The sequence below is a fragment of the Lepidothrix coronata genome, unplaced genomic scaffold (genome assembly GCF_001604755.1).
Source record: "Lepidothrix coronata isolate B3197 unplaced genomic scaffold, Lepidothrix_coronata-1.0 Scaffold7, whole genome shotgun sequence".
In the NCBI taxonomy this organism is placed as follows: Eukaryota; Metazoa; Chordata; class Aves; order Passeriformes; family Pipridae; genus Lepidothrix; species Lepidothrix coronata.
The window spans coordinates 507,029-525,756 of NW_016690187.1; positions in this window are offsets into that span (position 1 = coordinate 507,029).

An 18,728-nucleotide genomic window follows, 5' to 3' on the forward strand; every position below is an offset into this window, starting at 1 on the left:
GCTTGTGTTTTAATATTGCTGTGCTGCAACTTTGAAAAGCTTGAGGACTTAAAACGTCATACATTCAGACAAGATGCTTAAAAATAATTTTCAGTTTTAAGAAGGGTACTTGAGCACCTCTGTCACTCTAAGGAGAGAAATGGGGGAAACTTTTTTTCTATGACTGAACAATGGAGAGGAATTATTCTGTGGTATTTAAGTGTTCTCCTGTTTGAGGTAGACACATGTAGATTTTTCATGTCAAGGTATGATACTCTGTCTGCATACAATATATATGTTGTTCTTTCCACCTGTTTTTTTTTTTTTTGCCAAGTGATATCTAACCCATCAGGGTAACTTACAGAAATAGGGTTATTTTGAAAAACAAATCACTTTGTTTTAAATGGGCTTTTTTTTTCTCTTATTTTAATGATTGACACATTGATATTTCAGATGGTCTTGAAGGGCATTAGTTCCACATTCGCAAGGTAAAGTTGACAAATAATTCCTTCATCAGTTATGTGCATTTCAGGGAGGTACTTCAGAAAAACTTCACTGGCACTAGGAGAACCTACAGTAACATCTACTTGGCAATGCCAGTGGGAAGATAAATTGGAAAAGAAGAGAAGGAACTATCAGATTATAAGGACAGAATACGATACTATCTGTGTTGTAGAAATAAGACATTCATCAGAACATCAGTATTTTTCAGTTGCCTCAGATGTCTTTCACTGTTGCCAGCAGTGGGAGCTGTGCTGCTGGGTCCACGGAGTTCAGATTCACGTCTGTTTTGGGTTTTATTTTGGTGATTTTTTTTTTTTTCCCTTCCACATTATGAGATAAAGATGTCATTGAAAAGAGACATGTTTATGATGCTCACTTGAGAAGAGCTGAGGTCCAGCAGGTCCAGCAGGTTTGCTACACTGGGGTTTCACAGGTGCAGAACACACAGTCATGCTCAAAGCACCTCATGAGCCCTCCTGTAGTCAGAGGGAGCCTGGCCCTGTACTGTCTTGCCCAAGAATCATTGCTCACGGCTGGGTAAATAGACTTTTCTTCAGGCTTGGCCAGATCAAAATGGTTCACTTCCATTTTGAATGCAACAGTTTGACTCCACTTCCTAAAGCTGGCAAATATTTCCTTACTTTTCTACAAAGCTGTAAAGATGCAAGAAAGACATTTTGTTGTTTTGGTTTGATAATGTGCACTCTTGTTTCTTGTGTAGGAAGGAATAGCTGCTGGAGGTCAGAGGCAACTGAATTAGCAGGAGATGCTAAGATGGCATTGAAAATGCGGAATGAGAATATGCTTTCATTTGGCATAATGTCAGTCAAGATTTTACATGATTTAAGGAAAAGCTATTAGAGATCAGAAAGTTTTGTTTTGTTTTTTTCTTAAAGGCTTCCAGAAATACTAATAGAAACCTTGTAGTGCTGACGTGGTTATGAAAAAAAATAATTATCTGAACACTGAGAAAATACACCAGCATCTTCTAGTGTGCCCCTACAAACTTTTGCACAATTATAATAAGGTAAAATCCTCAGGTCAAGAATAGCTTTGCAAAGCATTAAGCTAAACACATGTGTATTTGCTTGTTTTTGACTGGAGGATTAGTGATTTGTTTCTTTATGAAACTCTACGCTGAGCTCTTAATTAAGCTTACCAGGCACAAGTGCACTTCAGGTGATCCAGACGACCTTTAAAGGGCCTGCAGCAGATGGTGCTAAGTCTGTATTCCGTGCAGTATTCTGCTGTTTTGTCTGTTAAATAAGTATCTAATTACTCCCAGTCTTATCTTATTTCAACACAGTGTCACTAAATTACTTACATGGCTGTAAGTAAGGTAATCCGTTGCCAATCCGATAAGCTTTTAGCTTGACTTTTCGGGAAGTAAACTTGCACCTGATGAGAATTTTCTTTTAGGCAGACAAGAGCATCTTTCAGTACTTTTCCAGAGGCTCTTAACAAGATCATTCACTTTCTTTTCCACATAGCTTTTCTTAGCTGTTCTAAATAAATTACCTGTGACAAATTTGAAGGGTTTTTTTTTCTGAAGTTTCTTTCTTGAGGGCAAAATGACTTTTACTTGTGATGTTTTGCATTGTGATAGACAAAAGGAGGCAAACATTTCTGAAATCAAAACATCGACTCTGTATTTGTGTACACCAAACCATTAGTCTGTTGTTTTTTGAACTGCACAGAGGCAGGTGGTTGGGTCACCTTCAGTCGATTTCTTCTTCCATCTTGTCTTGGAGAGGCTTAAGGTGTGAAAATAGGCAGGTTGTTATTGGATACAGTATCTAGATTTTTCCTTGCTTAGGACTTGCTCTCAGTCTCGCTAATTCTGAGATAGTATGTCAAAAGCTTAACAATGCTGTGGAGGGTTTCCCTCCTCTCAGCCTTCCTGTAATCATCCCCTCTGCCTGGCAGCACACCTGCAGGGGAGGAATGTTTGCCACTGAAGAAGAAAAAGTAAAATGCTTTGCTCATATGATGGTTTTTTATCACAGGACATCTCATAACCTCTGGTCTCCAAATAGTGAGCCTTTGCTATCTATTTCTGTCTTCAAAATGTATTCTGGCTGTTACTGTCCTGCATCCCTGTGCAAGCTGCATTTCCTGTAGAAGTTGGTGGAGTTTTGCAGCTGAATATTATGTCTTTGACACTGAGCTTGGGGTAGGATGAGGCTCCATTAATTGCTCGTGCCCCTTTACCTCAGTGGCTTTTCTACAGTAACAGTGTTGAGGGGAACAAATATTTGGGAGAAGCATTTCAGTCTCAGTATTCAATTGGTGGTTTGTGTTTTCTATAGTTCATATGCTCCATATTTGCAAGATATGACCTGGTCTGGGTGTTTGATATAGATTAATCACCAGGTCTTAAGGCCAGTAAATATCGATTTATTTTTTTTTATTTATTATTTTTAGCTTTGTCTTTTTTTTTTTTTTGAATGACCTTGTTTCAAGAGAAACAGTCGTTCAATTAAAATGACACGAAGAGCACTTGGTTCAGTCAAAACTCAAGATGAGGTCTGACAGACACGGCTGGTGTCTGATTTGGACCTGTAGAGGAATGAAGTTGTGCTTCTGTCTCGTTCTTTTAATCTCTGAATGCTAAAGCCTTGTTATCCTGCAGTGTGCTCTCACAACCAGTGTTAAGGAAGGGGGTGTCCTTTTGGTCTCCCCATATCCACTGGAGAAGCCAAGTGCTCTGTCATGCTGGGCTGGGGACCCCCGCATCTGCTGCAGCTCTTGCTCTTCTGTGTAATCCCCCTGTTTTTGTGCAGAGTCATTTCTCCCATGATTTCCACCCTGAACAACAGGAGATGATCTGTTTTGTTTGGGTGTAAGGTTTGGGTTCAGATCAGTGTTCATTAAGTTGTGCTTAAGAGGATGTCAAATGAGATAATACAATGCTGCCTTCTCTCCTTAAAATACGTATAGATGTAGCCAGTGAAGGGAAACATCTTATTCCTGTAATTTTAGTCATTGTCCTTAATCAAATTCTCAGAACAAAACACAGGAAAAGGCAAGCTCCCAGGCAGCCTAACAACCTCTTTGACTTCAGTCTCTGAGTTCCCATAAGTAGTTTACAAACTAATTGTCTTAAAAAGAGAAAACCCTGTTACTAAGGGCAAGATGTTTAATGTGTTTCTCGTAAATATACAATTTAATCTAATAGCACTGTTTCTAGCTCCTAATATCCATGGATGACCTGTTTGGCATGAGCTTCTGAAAGCAGAGCTGTCCTATTAACCTGCCAGGATATCTGTTAGGCTCATTTTGAGAGCGATTTGGAAGAGCTTAAAGAAGATCATTGTAAACATCATAGTAGGATGCCAGGGAAGTACTACCATGAGCATACTTGCTGCCTTTATTGCGTGATCAATTGTTTAAGAGGTTGCTTTGTTTATGTTTTTGCATTAGAAATCCTACTAAGTTTAATAATAACATTTTGCCTCCCTGTGATACACTGTTGGTAATTTCTGTTAAGCTGGATAAAAGCTTCAGCTGCAGAATTTGAGCTTTATTTCATTCTGTAGGTTACAAGCCACCTGAAAGATTTTTTTTTTTTTCTTGAAGTATTATCTTTTCCTGACTTTCACTAGAGTATCTTATTTTTAATTAGCTGGGTGCTAGTGGCCAGCACACACAAATATTTAAGGAAGGTGGAAGAAACTATGCAGGATGCAGAGGTGATGTCCTTCTAACATGGCATTTTAGGGTTGCCTGGTTCTTGGCTGGTGCCTGTGGAGCTGCAGTCCCTTGGGTGCAGCAGAACGCCCCTGTGTGTCCCAGCCCTGTGGCTTTGCTCATTCCTCTGGTCTTTTCTTGGTGAGCTGAGGGGAATGAAAGTTCACAACGGATTTTCCTTGCACCTCTCACCATTATGTATGTTTTCAACATAGCTCTCTATAATCCAAGGTAATCAATCTCATCTCTGAAGTAATCAATCAGTAACTGTTTTCAGTCTGTCTGCTGTGGCTCTCCATTTCATTGGTGACTCTTGTTCATAGAATTGTCCTTGGGCACTACTTCAGCTATCAGGTTCAATAGCTATCATATATAGATATAAATATTTCTCTCCTCCTCTATCTGACCTTGCTGAAGCTGACCTGTCTTAATACCTGTGAAAAAATTATATCCATGTAAACCCATTATTCAAAGAAATCTCATGTTGTTGTGTATATATAGACAGTTTTCAGAGCTTGAACTGAAGCAAATGTGTAATTTAATTTTGTAGTTTGAATTGCCACTACATGGTGTTAAATTGCTGCTGCTGCAAGTGAAACTGCACCAAATGTCATAATGAATTGAACAGACATGTATGCTCTATAGTAAAGCATAACAAGTCAATTCAGGGTTTTGTCTCAGGAAACACTGAGTGGGTTTATTCAAAAGCATTCACAGTTCACAGCTGCAAACTATCCTGTCCTTATGTATGAATCCAGGAATTAGTTAAATGTTTATGCATGAGTTTAAGGACTTATTGGCGACTGCAAGAACTTGCTCTTTTATTTCTACACTAAAACTTCAGAGCCAAGTAGTATAGGTAAGGTTGTTTTGTTCTGAAATATTTTCAAGCTGTGGAAGCAGCATGATATAAAAATAACATCTCCTCAGGTGTTGATCTCAGGCAATGCATCCTGGAACGATCATAATGTGCATTTATCAATGGACCTTCCTTGTATTTAGGATTTAATTTTTTTCTATTTTCTCAGGATTTGAACAAAATTTAAAATACTGTTGTTCATGGCTTCTCTGAAAATGACTTAATAAATGAGGGGAAGTATAGGTGCATTGAAATTGTGACAAGTTCTTTATGATCCTAAAGAGAAGTCTGTCACACAATGAAAGCAATGGGGAAGGCCTAGTTCTTCTTGGCAGAAGCAACATTTTAGACTTCAAGATTATTATTATTTTTATTTAGGTCATGTTATTCACAATTCCTGTGTTAGAGAAGCTTGATACTTTTATATATCTGAGCTGTTTTTCAGCGATCACATAGTAATTACATATTTCATAAATGAACTGAAATATACTTGTGGGCACATCCAAATCATAGCCTCCTCAAAAATATCAGTATCTGTTTCAAAGGCCTTAAAAGGAGATATGCATTAAATAATGATTCTGGAATGACACAGAGAATTTTATAATTTGGGAATAAATACCAAAATTCATGGTTTCCAGTACAAATCAAGCCTTTTATCTTCATCTCTCTGATAGACTCAACAAAAGGTAATTGACCAATACCAGAATTCTTTGTAGAAGTGTCCTTGTGATTCAGAGGATGCTCAGCATTATGATTTATTCAATACATGCTCAACTACATTTTTTGCACTGTGCTTTTCACCTTTGTTGTGCAGAAAAGAGTAGCTCTAATGTGCTCAAGAGAGAATTTCCAGGTGCAAATCCCATTTGTCTGTCACTCTTGTTTCTACCATTCGTAACAATTACAGTTATTATGTATCAGTTATTTTAAAAGGAGAAGGTGTTATATATTCTTTTCCTAGTAATGACTTCATAACCAAAGTGAAAATCTCATTCTGTAGAGTGTAGAGAACAATAAAAAAATCATACAAAAAAAGGTGTTTACAAATTTTTTACAAATTATGCTGTTCTTGTGGGGACAGCTAATGGTAAGTGATTATTGCTGACAATGACAGGCCACTCTAGCACACAACATGGAGGCTTAACTGGATATCATCAACATAACTACTGCAAAATTTTCCTATTTTAAACACCAAAGCACATTTTGGCCCCAAAAGCCATACAGGTTTTAGTGAAAAATGTGTTCCATATGCAAAAATGAACATAAGGTCTAAATTTCCTTCTGAAATATAAGATTAGTTAATTCCTCTGGCTTATACTGGAAGAATGTGACATGACCCTACACCTCTAAAACCTGACTTACGTGTTCTGCAATAACTTGGAGCAGCAGTTGTCTGCACTGAGGTCTAAGCAAATGTTTTCAAAGACTGGGGTGGTCCTGTTTGTGCTGGGGGTACCTTTTAAGTTTTGCCATGTCCCTCAGGGTGAGTGAAGCCTTCAGAAGGCTGAGCAGGGAGCAAAGGCTGAGAAATCATGCTGACTTTAGTGTTTTCCTTTTCCAGCAGAAGTGGCCCCACTTGTGCCACCTTGGGAAGGTCCTGGGGCTTCTGCAGCATTGCCAGGAATGTCCCAGAGTATCACTGTCCACTTCAGGCTTCCTCTTAAAGGGGAATAGGAGGTGCATGATGAGCGTTTGAATGGGAGTGAGGGTTAATTCTAAAGATGCTTATTCCGTGGTGTTAAGCTTTACATTCATTCCTAAATTGATTTCTTCCTTATCTTAGCTGCATGGATAAAGCCATGTTAGTTAAAGCTTCAAAGAGTTTCCTATCAAGGGTCTCACATAACAGGCTGCTTTTCAGAGATGAGGAAAACAGCTTTTGTCTATCTACTCTGCATGTTTGCAGAGGAGATTCATGTGCTTTTCATGTGCAGTCATGAGAGGAGAAACAGTTGTTTGCTATTTCTTGATAACTCTTAACTCTTCCCCCGTTGATCTTGAGATGCTTGTTTCCAGAAGACAGAAGAAAGATAGAAATTTGTAAATATTCATTGATAGTACAGTATCAATTGTAAAGTAATACTGAATTTGTGGTGGAGTTGCAATGATATTTTTTTAATTTTAAATGTTAAGATAATTTCTACCTATTTTCAAAATACACAAAAAGAGATTCCACCTGTACCTTGCAGTCCTCAATTAAAAAAAAAAAATCTGTAGCTTAAAGGGTAACATTTTGCTTCATATGGAAATGATGGAAAACCTGGAAGGGAGGCAAAAGCTCTGGACAGTGGTATGAAGTGCACAGAATATGCTGAGGTTTCTCTCTGAGTTACCAGGTTCATGTAGTGGGGCTTGTTGCAGGGAGACAGGAAAGTGCTGGAGATGGTTGCAGAAAAAGCTGAAAAAGCTGATCTAATTAAAAAGTTGTTTCATGGAATTTGCAAGTGTCCTATAGCTGATTCTCCTCTCCCAAAGGCTGTTCACATTAGTATGGTCATGAGCAAAGGTGTTCTTTTCTTAGCTTATATTTTTACACAGCAATTATACAAATCTTAGTCATCATAAAGGCAGCCAAGCAGGTGTAACCTGCTCTCACATATCGCTCACCTTCTCCAAGCTGCCGAATATATCTGTAACAGTCACAAAATAAAGCAGCTGAGATGAAAATGTGGCAGGATAAATGTGCAACCCCTGCAGCAGGTGAGGGAAGAAGCAGAACATACTTGAAAGCAGGAAAGATGGTGCATTGGAAAATACTTTGTTCATACACTGTCACAATTATTTTATTTGAACTATTTCTGAGAATATTGTTGTAAGTGCTCAGTAGTTTTCACCTTCCTCTTTTAATAAAACCCAAAATACAAGATTCAGACGTACTTTTTCTCTGGAATTAAAAAGAATGGACATAGGAAATCATGTAGCATATGACACCCCATTTTCCTCTGGTATACCCCTAAAATACACATGCTCATGCACAAAAATGCATCCACACTAATCTGAGGTGAAAATATTCTGCTCTGTAAACGATTAATATCTCTCTGTTCACGTGCCAGATTTGTCTGAAGAGTGAGTCACAAGGAAACTGTGATTATGATAATAGTTTGGGGAGAAATAAGTTGATAATCACTTTCAAAGAACAGTAGGGATGCAAACTTAAATAACTACTAGAGAACTCCATTATTGTCCCAAGTGCTTAAAGACTGTAGCACAATTAACAAATTTAAGTACATTTTTACTTAACATGCTTGATATGTTAGGATCTGGAGGTCATATTTATTTTCAAAAGAATTTTGAGCCCTTCAGGGAATGTCTTTGGGACCTGCAGTTCATTTCTCTGAAGCACTGAAAAATTGTTTTCCCTGAAAAAAAGCAGCTCAGTCAGGATGTTATGAGGGATCTATCACAGTCAGTTTAATTATGATACCAAAGGAATTTTGAGGAGCTGTGGCCTCCATGCAGTGCTGCAGCTATGAAACACAGCTGAGCATAAGACATTCAGCTGTGAAAAGGGAGTGGAGGGTACCTGTGTGACCTCAGCATTTGCATTTGGGCAGTAACAGCAAGTGCAGCCCACGGGGCTGCTCCCAGTGGCTCTGCAGGCAGCTTTTGGGGTTTGCCTGTGATGCTTTGCAAATTCTTCTTTGCAGTCATGGAAACCTTCCAGATTCTTCAATTAGACTCTGACTTTTTTCATCTCACTTATCCTTGTGGCTCCTTGCAAACCGTCTCTGTTCTGCTACAAGTACTGCTACCTTCCACTCTATACAGCAATCTTTCCTAAAAAGTCAGTTTTGTGATGATAGACTTTACTGGGGATGTTTTCCTTCATCCTTTATCTCCTGTTCTTGCCTGGACTCTTGTCCTGCCTTTTTTTTTTTTGTGTGTGTGCTCGTCAGAAGGTTTTCAACTCAGGCAGCATCCACTGTAGACACAGAAACTGATTTCTCTATCACACCCTCTGAAAATGTCCAGAATGTGAAAAAAAACTGTGGCTTCAGAGCCAGACAGAAACAAAGGAGACATTGAATGCAAAAATAGGACTTTCTCGCTCCATCTCACCAAAAGACCCAAGCCTTGTGACAGTAGTGTCGGGGCAGCAGATGGCAAAGTGCGAACAGCATGGGAAGTCATCAGAAATCCCTGGAAAGTGTGTTTCAGAAAGCTGCATGGCAAACAAGGGGACATTACTGACAGTACAGAGTGCAAGGCAATCATCTGTGTAGCCATAAAATAACCTTCACCTTTTCTGGCAGAGACTGACGCTGCAGTAAACAAGCTCAAACTGGGAAAGGCACATGGTAAATGCTGCAGATGAAGTCATAAAAGTCTGGCAGCCATGCAGTTCATGTCTTTCATAAAATCTGTGAAGGAGCAAATAGGAAGACAGGGACTGGCCAAAGTACCACTGCAAATCAATCTAACTTTCACCATCTCAAGGAAAAAAAGAAGCAGATCTGAAAGACCTGCTGAGCAGATCCCTTCTCAAACAAAGATAATGTGCTGCCACATGTTACTGGAACTTGCAAAGCAAGATGGGGTCCAAAAAGATTGAATGAGTTGGGGACCGGAAGAGGCAGAGATTTTGTTTTGTCGGATTTGGGTTTTGTTGTGTTTTTTTTTCTTGAGGTAAAAAAAGCAAGCCTGGGATAATTCAGTCATCTGCTTTTTTTAATTTTTAGTGCTCTACAAGCCAGTTTTGGACTGTTATGCACACACTGAAGCAGTTTACTGTAGTTTGTGCTGCTACCTGGATCTGTTTTATTTTATTAGAACTTCCAGAGGAAGCACTAGTAGACATTTCACACCGATTAAGAGAAAATATTTCCTTGGATTTGGAACTTTTAAGGAAAATCTTGCACTGAGTTAGAATTGATTTCTCTTGTTGTGAGACAAATACCAGTTTCGTTGGTTAGTTCTTCATTGGAGGCTCTCTGATTGAGACTGTGGATGGAGGGGAGGGAGATGGATGCTTCCTTGAATATAAGCAGATGTGCTCTTGGAGGACAAGCTCCCAGCCTTTGATGTGGGAAAGCAATGTGGAGTGGGAATTCACATCCTGGGAGCCTGCAGTACTCTGGAGCACAGGAGCCAGTGCAGAGCCTGGGCCTCTGGGCTGTGAGAGCCTGTGCAGCCTGCACTGAGAAAAAGCCAAGCTGAAAGAAAGGGTCTGTCCTGTGAGGACACAAGTGGCAGGAGAGGGTTGTTTATAAAGCCTTTATATTTTGTTCTGTATTATCTGGACCCTAGGAGTTTTATTTCAAGCAATTTAATAAAAGCTGACTTTTCTGATGGGGGGAAAAAAACTTTCATTTCAGTGCTCAGTACAAACAAAAAGGGTTAATGGGTCCTGCCCAGTGCTCTTGAAGTGTCAGCTGTGGTGGTACAAACCCAGGCACATGTGTTCATGTCCCATATCAGCCATTGTGCAGTGGTGTTTACCCTCTAGTTTTTGTAATGGCACCTCAGGATCCCTAAGTAGACAACTGAGTTGGTCTTTCTATGTTTTTTGTGAAGTCGACTGAAAAATAAACCATGACCACCTAGAAATATTTATCAGACAGTTTTGAAGCTGAGCTAATATGTCTTTCATGCTGGAGGTTGGACTTTGTTTCCCTCTGGTTCTTGCTCTTTCTTCTGGCTTATTACTTCCACCCACCTTCCACGTCCCCAGGCTTTGCAATAGTGCACTGAATTTAAGTGAACTAACTGGTGTCTGTAGGTGCCAGGGTCAGTACAGTATGACACAGGGGCTGGCAGAAAGGGAGGAAGAGAGGAGGCCCAGTTTTCCTCCAGTGGTAAGATGTTAGATGAAATTGCATCTTGATCAGCTGTGCTTTGGTTCTGGCTTTGACTTTTATTTTCTTGAAAATCTAGGGGGGGGAAAGTTTTTTAGCCTGCCACTGGAAAGGAAAAAAATAAAGTTTGCTGTTTTCTGTGGTTTTCTGGCTGTGATCTACTCTGTAAGAGTTGCAACTCACCTCAAAGTTCTGTAATCCCTGGGTGGCTGACTGTACAAACCTTTAGTGCTTCTCTTAGGCAGGAAGGAGGTGATTCTCATCTTCCAAAGTCACAGTGCCTTCACAGGGAAATGAAACCTCATCTCTCTGAACTAAGCCTGCTTGTTAAGTGATCCTGTGGGGGAAGAGCTGCTGAGCAATTTGTTGGGAGGAAAGACAAAACCTCACAATTAACTTTCAGAGGATCACGTTGTTTGGCTCTTGGCCACAAATGTTTAATAGTAGGTCAAGCTTGATAGAGCTGCTTTTCTGCCCAGAGCTGAACTGGTAAGTCAAATCCACTACTCTCTGACAACTTAATTTTGACTTCAGGCTTGGGGACAAATCACAAAGGAACACCAGTAATTGTGCAACAGCTGTCACAGGAGGGGAGGGGAAAAAAAGGAAAAAAGACCAGTGTGTAAGTCATGGCATCCTACTTCAGGAAGCATAAAACTTGCAAAAGTGTCCCTGGAGCAGAATTGCTCATTTTCCTGAGTTTTCTTTCATAAAAGAAAATCCAGCTAGTTGTTGAATTAGACAGTTGCTCCACAGATGTTTGATTGGCTGCAGCTCTAACACAGTTCTGGAAGTAAGGGAACAGATCACATGTGCTGTGAACACAATTCAAAGGACATGTTTAACTTGTCAAGAAAAAGGATTTTGAGCATAAGGCAAAATGAGTAAAATGGTTCTTCAGGGACATTTTTGGTAACAAGGCAAAGCTTTCATTAAAAAAACATAGGCTTTTGCATCTCTGGATTTGGAGATGAGAGAGAAAGATGACACAGAGTTTTCAGAGTTGCTTGTTCTCATGCTGAAGTGTACAGACATGATTGTGCTTTCAAAACAAGAAGGAAAATCAAGGTTGTGCTGCCAGTGGGGAGACATAAGCAGCTTCTGTGAATTAAAAGAGCATTTGCTGTGGTAACTGGCAGGGAACTGCAAAATGAAGAGAACAAGTAGAAGTTGAGCTAGAAATACAAACTGTTAGAACAAGTTGCATCAGAGCTTACCAAATGTCTCAAACTGAAATGGTAAAGGTAAAAAAGGTAAAAACTCTTCCCCTTTTGAGGACTTCTTGTTCTTCATTCAGAACTTTTATCTCTCCTGAATAACAGTCCATTCAGTGGGAATTACTGTGCCTGAGGAGAGCTCTGCCTCTAGTTGTTTAGCTGCTAAATCATCTGAAAGTTGGGTAATCTGGTTTATTTGTCTGTACTTAAGCATGGTACAGAAAACACCACTCTGTTTGGACAGATTCTAGCAGACCACAACTACTGAAGGAAGAGAAGCAAAAGGAGAAACTGAGTTTATGAATAAATAATTGTAATGATGCTGGAAATGATTGACATAGCCAAAGATGGATGTGAAATTATTTTCCTCTCATCTTTGTGCAGGAGAATTCATTTTTACCTACATATAGCAAAGCAGTTTTGAGGCAGCTTTTCATATGCTATATAAATATGTATGAAAAAATGTTTAGGACAAGATTAATCCCTTTCTGCATCTCAGTCTTGCAGGAGGCCTCAAAATGGATTTCAAATGCCAATCAGAATACTTATACCTCTACTTGAACATTTTATAAAATCCTTTCACCAAAGAGGAAGGGAAGAGAGCATTAAGAACAAACTACTGGCTCCAATTTGCTAAATCTGAGTCCTTCCTGCCTCTGCCTCTTACAGCAGAGTGTGCTAGGGACAGAAATTAGCAAAGTTTTCCATGGGTTTTTGATTTCTTTCGCTTTCTCTGGTCTTTGCAGTAGATACTACTGACCCAGATCCCTTATCCAATAAATCCTTTTCCCCAAATTAGTAGAATGTTATAACTCCTCTCCCTGGCTGTGCTTACATTCTTGTTTTCCAAGTTTGTTTGAACTAATTCCCAGAGAGCCTTTGAATGTGCTAACTGTATAGAATACATTACTTTGCCATCTGTTTTGGGAAAGACATTTCTCCCATTACATTCCTATCCTGTAATTATTGAAACTCTACAGTGAACTCTGTGAAACACGGGTATTTATTGCTTTGTAAGCATACTTGCTTTTGTTTCAGCAAGAATACACAAGGAAAAAAATTTGCTGTCACTTTTGTAATGTTTTTTTTATTAGCACTGATGGAGATATTCATGTGATAGTTTAATTTTAGTAATAAATTTAACCTTCATATACAAACATCACTATTTACATGTCGAGGGTCCAAATAAGAAATTGGATTTGAGATTTAGCTCTTGTCATGGAAAAAATTGATTTGGGGTTCAGATCACGAGTATAACTTGTGCTAGTCCAAGTCAGCACATTCTTACTAGCACCTTCACAGGGAAGATCATTCCTCTGATATCTACTCCCATGCTAGAGTAGGCAAGATCTTGTAACAAAAAATTGGTTTTAGATGACTAAATATTAAATGGAAACATATTGCTCTGGGCAGTTTAACAAATTTTAGTTCACTGCTTCTCAGGAGCAGATTGATTCGCTGTTAATGTCTCACACCCAAAAGACATTGCCAACCACCCCCTTCCCCCAAGCTGCCACTACCTCCTTACTGAAATTAGCTCACTTTGAAATGTTAGAGAATCAAGGCTTACTCAAGCCAAGTCACATGGCTGGTGACTTCTCTTTATGTCCCTGGAGTGCAGAAGCAGTTCAATGTTGACTTAACTTTCTATTTGTACAAGTGTTGTAAATGGAGATTGGAAACCTTCAAGCATATGATTTGGAACTAACTCTATAATACTGTGCTAGTGGATTACTATACAATAAAGGCATGCTAAGACAATAGATATTAATACAAATCAAATCAAATTTACTTGTTAGGTGTGCATGATAATTAATAATTTCTTCTGATTTGTTCACTGTTGGAATTAACACAACCAGGATGTGCTTTGTCTGTAATGCTCCAGTCAGGTTGCTGCTTAAACCGACTGATTATTACAGCCATGAAGTTCCTCCTTATCTGCACTGGCTTGCCAAAACTACCACAGCAATATTCATCTAGGCCAGGAATGTCATGGCTTTGTTCCCTGACTGAGCAGTGCCTTCGTGTGCATCAAGAATGTAAATCCTGAATCTGATTCACTGGGCTCTTAGTTTTTCATTGAAGCATAAAAAAACCCCTTTGACCTTTTCAGACCATGATGTAAGCTGAAGATTTATCACACTTTTCTTAGCATTGTATCCATCTGTTGCATTCAACTACCTTTAGACAATAACCACTTTAAGAAATCACGGTTTAATCAATTTTGTTTCAGAGGAAGAGCCTGACATGCTCTGAAGAGAACCTCACAAATTGGCTTTCAAATGTTTCAGTTTTATGAACACTTTAGTAAGCTTGAAATAACTGTCAGCATTCAGGCCTTCAAGTCTGATATTGAACACTTTTTTTTTTGTTTTTCACTCCTCACTGTAAAGGTTTAGATTATTACATATCTTGACTAACTTGCTGAATAAGGAGGAAGGTGTTGGCACAGGCACACGCAGCCATGTCATGGGACCTGAAAGTAAAGCAGCACAGGCTGAAATGTTTGCCTTTGCCTGTACTTTAGTAACAAGGTGGCTGCTACAAGGGAATGTTGTGATTCTCCTGGGTCAAGAATAGAGGCCCTGGAACAGCTGTTCAGTAGAGTGGTTGTTGGCATGATTATGGTTACTGTGGTTGGGATCTCACCCAGGTTCTGCTAAATGCATCTCTCTTTGTCAGAGATGAACTGTAGTCCAGGCTTCTGTACAGCTGAATGTGTTGCTCCAAATATCTAACTGGGGCTAACAACTCCAAGCAATTACCTGTCTTTAGTTGTTTTTTTTTAAAAAATACTTCATTTCTGTTCTGTCTTTTAACCTTGATTTTTTTTTTAATTTTTTTTTTTAAATTCCAGAAAACTGCACTAGGGAATCACAAGGCATATAAAAAGCTCCTGGTTTTCTATTAGTTACTCTTAGCAGTTTTACATGCTAGTACTTTTCTAGTTTTTCTTGTGCCTGTTCCTTGAGAAAAAGGCTTGGAAGTGGATTCTAGACCTTTAAAAAATAAATGCAGGAAGAAAACTAGCTTGTAACTGTTGAGCTAAAGACAAAGATGCCAACGGGAACCACCAGTGTTGAGGGAAGGTGATCATGGTCAGGCAAGCTCCTGTGCCTTTTGGTTCAAATGCTTTAAATCTCTCCTGCAACCTGTATGTTTGTGGGCTGAATCAGACTCCAGGTTGTGCAGTGACCACCTGTGTGGTGACAGAACCTTTGCTAACAAAATGCATGGAGCTCCAGTTGAAAAGAAACCAATGCGCGTCTTCAGATTTAAACATCTACACAGTTTTTATCAAAGACTGAGTTTGTGTACTCTGTCACTGAAACAGGTTTGAAATCATGTCCTGAGTGATGAATGGCAACAATGATACTTCTATAAAATCGTTATTTTCTGGAATGTCAGACCTTGCTTTTCCATAGTTTACATGAGGGATTCAGGTTTGTGCTAAAGCAGAGAGATGAGGACAAAGGTGTATTTTCTCTCCTTGGACTTGTTCCGCTTCCTTTTCCAGTAACCGTAATCATGTGAGGCATCTGTTTGTTTAAAGGTATTGATGTGAGTTGGAAATTTGATAATGAAACTAATTAAAGTATGAAATATCTAAACCCTGACTGTGGATAATAAGGCATGCCCGAGCTAGATCAGCTTCTCCAGAAGTTTCTGAAAATACAAACAGTACTGCAAAAGTAATTGAATCAAAACTCTTTGTTAGACTGCAGCCACTCCAGTGCACAATAAACACTTTGTTAGTGGAGAAATTATTTGTTTTCAGCTGTTTTGGAACCACAATATTTTCTGTGAGGTGTAAGGTGTTTATAGCCCACCTGCTGACACGAATCCAATAACAGATTCATAGGCACAACCTAGCCTTGTTATTTCTAAGTTAGAGTGGTTAATAAGCATGAAGTAATACAAGTAATTTGCCTAGTAAAATAAACTATGAACACTTTATTCTGTATATCCTAATGCTTAATTTTTAAAAAAGGGTAACCTACAGTGTTGATTAGAGGTCTTAACAAAGAAAAAAATATTACTAAAAAAGCGTTTTTATAAATTGCACATTCAGATGGATGTAAAGTGTGGTATTTCCTCAAAGAACCCTGTCTAATTTGTTCTGGTTTTTTTGTTTTCCATTGATCTAAAATAATTGGATTTTGGTTCAGCATGGGTACAAAATTTAGTCCTTATCTACTGACCAGAGATATTGTGACTGAAACCTTTCAACTCTTGCTATGCACAAGAGTTATTCAGGGTGCTGCCAAGCTAAGTCTAGAATATTTCTGTCAAGGGATATGTCACTGCTGGATGACCTGATTCCATTCCATATGTCTCAGCATATTTTTGCTACTAATCTGGATTAATCTCAGTTATCTAGTAGTGAGAAGATTAAAAACTAGAAATTAATAAGGAAGGGGGTTGGATTTTCTGTCAAGTTACATGCCTGGAAAATATTTTTAATTTTTGCATCCTTCAGAATTATTTTCTGTTATATTCTTTTCATTGTCTGTAGAGAGCAAATTAAAATACTTTAATTTTTTGAGTTTCAGATTTTTATATTCAGTAAGTCACAAAAACTTGGTTGGCTTTAACTTTTCTTGAAAACAGTGGATCTTGGCTCGAGGACAGTTTGTTCGATACCCAGATGATTCAGTCTTTCAAAAATTACTGAAAGTTCCCTTTGGATCAGCAGTTAGTTACTGTGTGTGCTGTAAAAGAATAGAGGAATATAAGCAGTGGTTGGATATTGCCATGAATTCTAGTGCAGGAAGGGATGTTTCCTGGGGTGACCTCAATGCAGGGAGTGTGGCTCTCCACTGATGGCTCCAGAACAACTCCCTTGCACCCGTGTGCATGGATGTGTGCACAGGGTTTCCTCCATTTCCTGGGCTCTGTGAAGACATTATTTGCTGCTGAATTTGGCACCTCTGGAACATGGTAGGAAAGCTTTGTACCCAGAAGTCGTTCACTTTGCATAGAGCAGCTGGGCTGTGGGCAGCAGCAATGAAAACTTCTTCCCTGTGCGTGCCAGATTCTAAGAACCTCCCGTAAGAAAAGAGGAAAGTTGGGATTCAAGCAGCAGCTGCAAAACGTGGGATACTCTCAGTGCCAGGATGTAGGAAATCATGGCAATGGTTTCAGTGTTTAAAAAAAAAAAAAAAAAGGTGTGGGAGAAGTGTCGTTTGAGTAATTCTGAGAGAAGTGAAAAGCTTAATGAGAAAAGTTACAAGTTTAGGCTTTTTTTCCGATCAAATTCTGTAATTATAGAAAGATCACTTGCTGTGTTCCCATGTCTGCTATAGTTAACAGCAAACTAGTAATGATTTTATACCTGCTTTTACAACAGGAAGTATTTTCCTCTAGTGATCTGTTATATAGATTTCAGACAGGAAACAGTAAAACTTCCAGATTATTTTGCAATTTTCCCTTTGATATAGATAGTCAAAAAAAAAAGAACCCTTTCCCTCATCATGAAAAAGATAATCCTAGAGGTTTTCTTGTTGAATTTATTTAAAAATGTTTGGGGACTTTTTTCCTCTGAGTATATATGGGGGAATTTTTAGGTCAATTCATTTCTACAAATTGAAGGCTTTTCCCTCCACTTAACACTACTTTTGATAAGAAGTGACATTACTCCTATGTATTGGGAATATTAACAATTCTGTGAGAGTAGGGAATTGAAAAATAATTTCACTCAAACAAAACAACCAGTTCCACCTTATTGTTTAAATCCTCAATAAATGACAGAAATTAGTTTAACCAAAATGGTAACAGAATTTTATTTATTGATCAACACTTCGAAACATAGTTTTGCAGAAAGTTTGAACTACCAACCAGCTTTTCCTAAACAGTCTCGACACTGTGAAAGCTCCCCAAGTGACAGTAATGGCAATTACCTGCAGAAGTAAAGATGTGTAAAGATTGCCCTCTCAGAGCTTATACTTTTCCTTTAAAATTTAAAGGTAGACAAAGTCCTTTTATTGACAAGATTTATTTTTTTGTGTTGTCTTGACTCAGATGACAAAAAGGGCCCCTCTTTATACCAGTGCCTCTTCCTAGGAAGCAGTTCTCCATATGACATCTAGCTAATGTGTTTGTCACTTTGCCTGGCATTCAATAAGCAAATAGGGTTATCAAGTACTTGTTTTGTTTGGATTTTTTCTGCGTGTGTTCCCTGGGTTTGTAAATGCAGATTTAATCTAATACTGACATGACATTAAAAGTCAAAACAAAGTAATTAAAGATTTTCTGGAATGAAGAATAACAAGATTTTTTTGTAAGCCCATTTTACTTTCACCAAGGATGAAGTGTAAGAGAGATGGTTTAGATTTTTTTCCTCTCACTGTGTTCCCCATCCTAACAAATGAGTTTCACTGATATTATGTCAGTTATAAAAAAAAAAATCATGAAAAAATCCTCTACATGTACTTCCAGTTTATTGATCAAGTAATTCAATCTGATTTCTTCTTGAAAATGTAGAAGACAATGGATTGAGGAGGTGTATAAACAGTATGAATAAGACTGATCGCCTCAAACACATGAAACATTCTGAACTGGCATCAGTGTCTCTTGCTGTGTGCATTACCAGGGCACCCCCTAGCTTTCCTCATCAGAAAGGAAACAAATTTGTCTTCATTAATCTCAGAACAATGCTCTTTAAGTTGTAACAATAGTGTATGA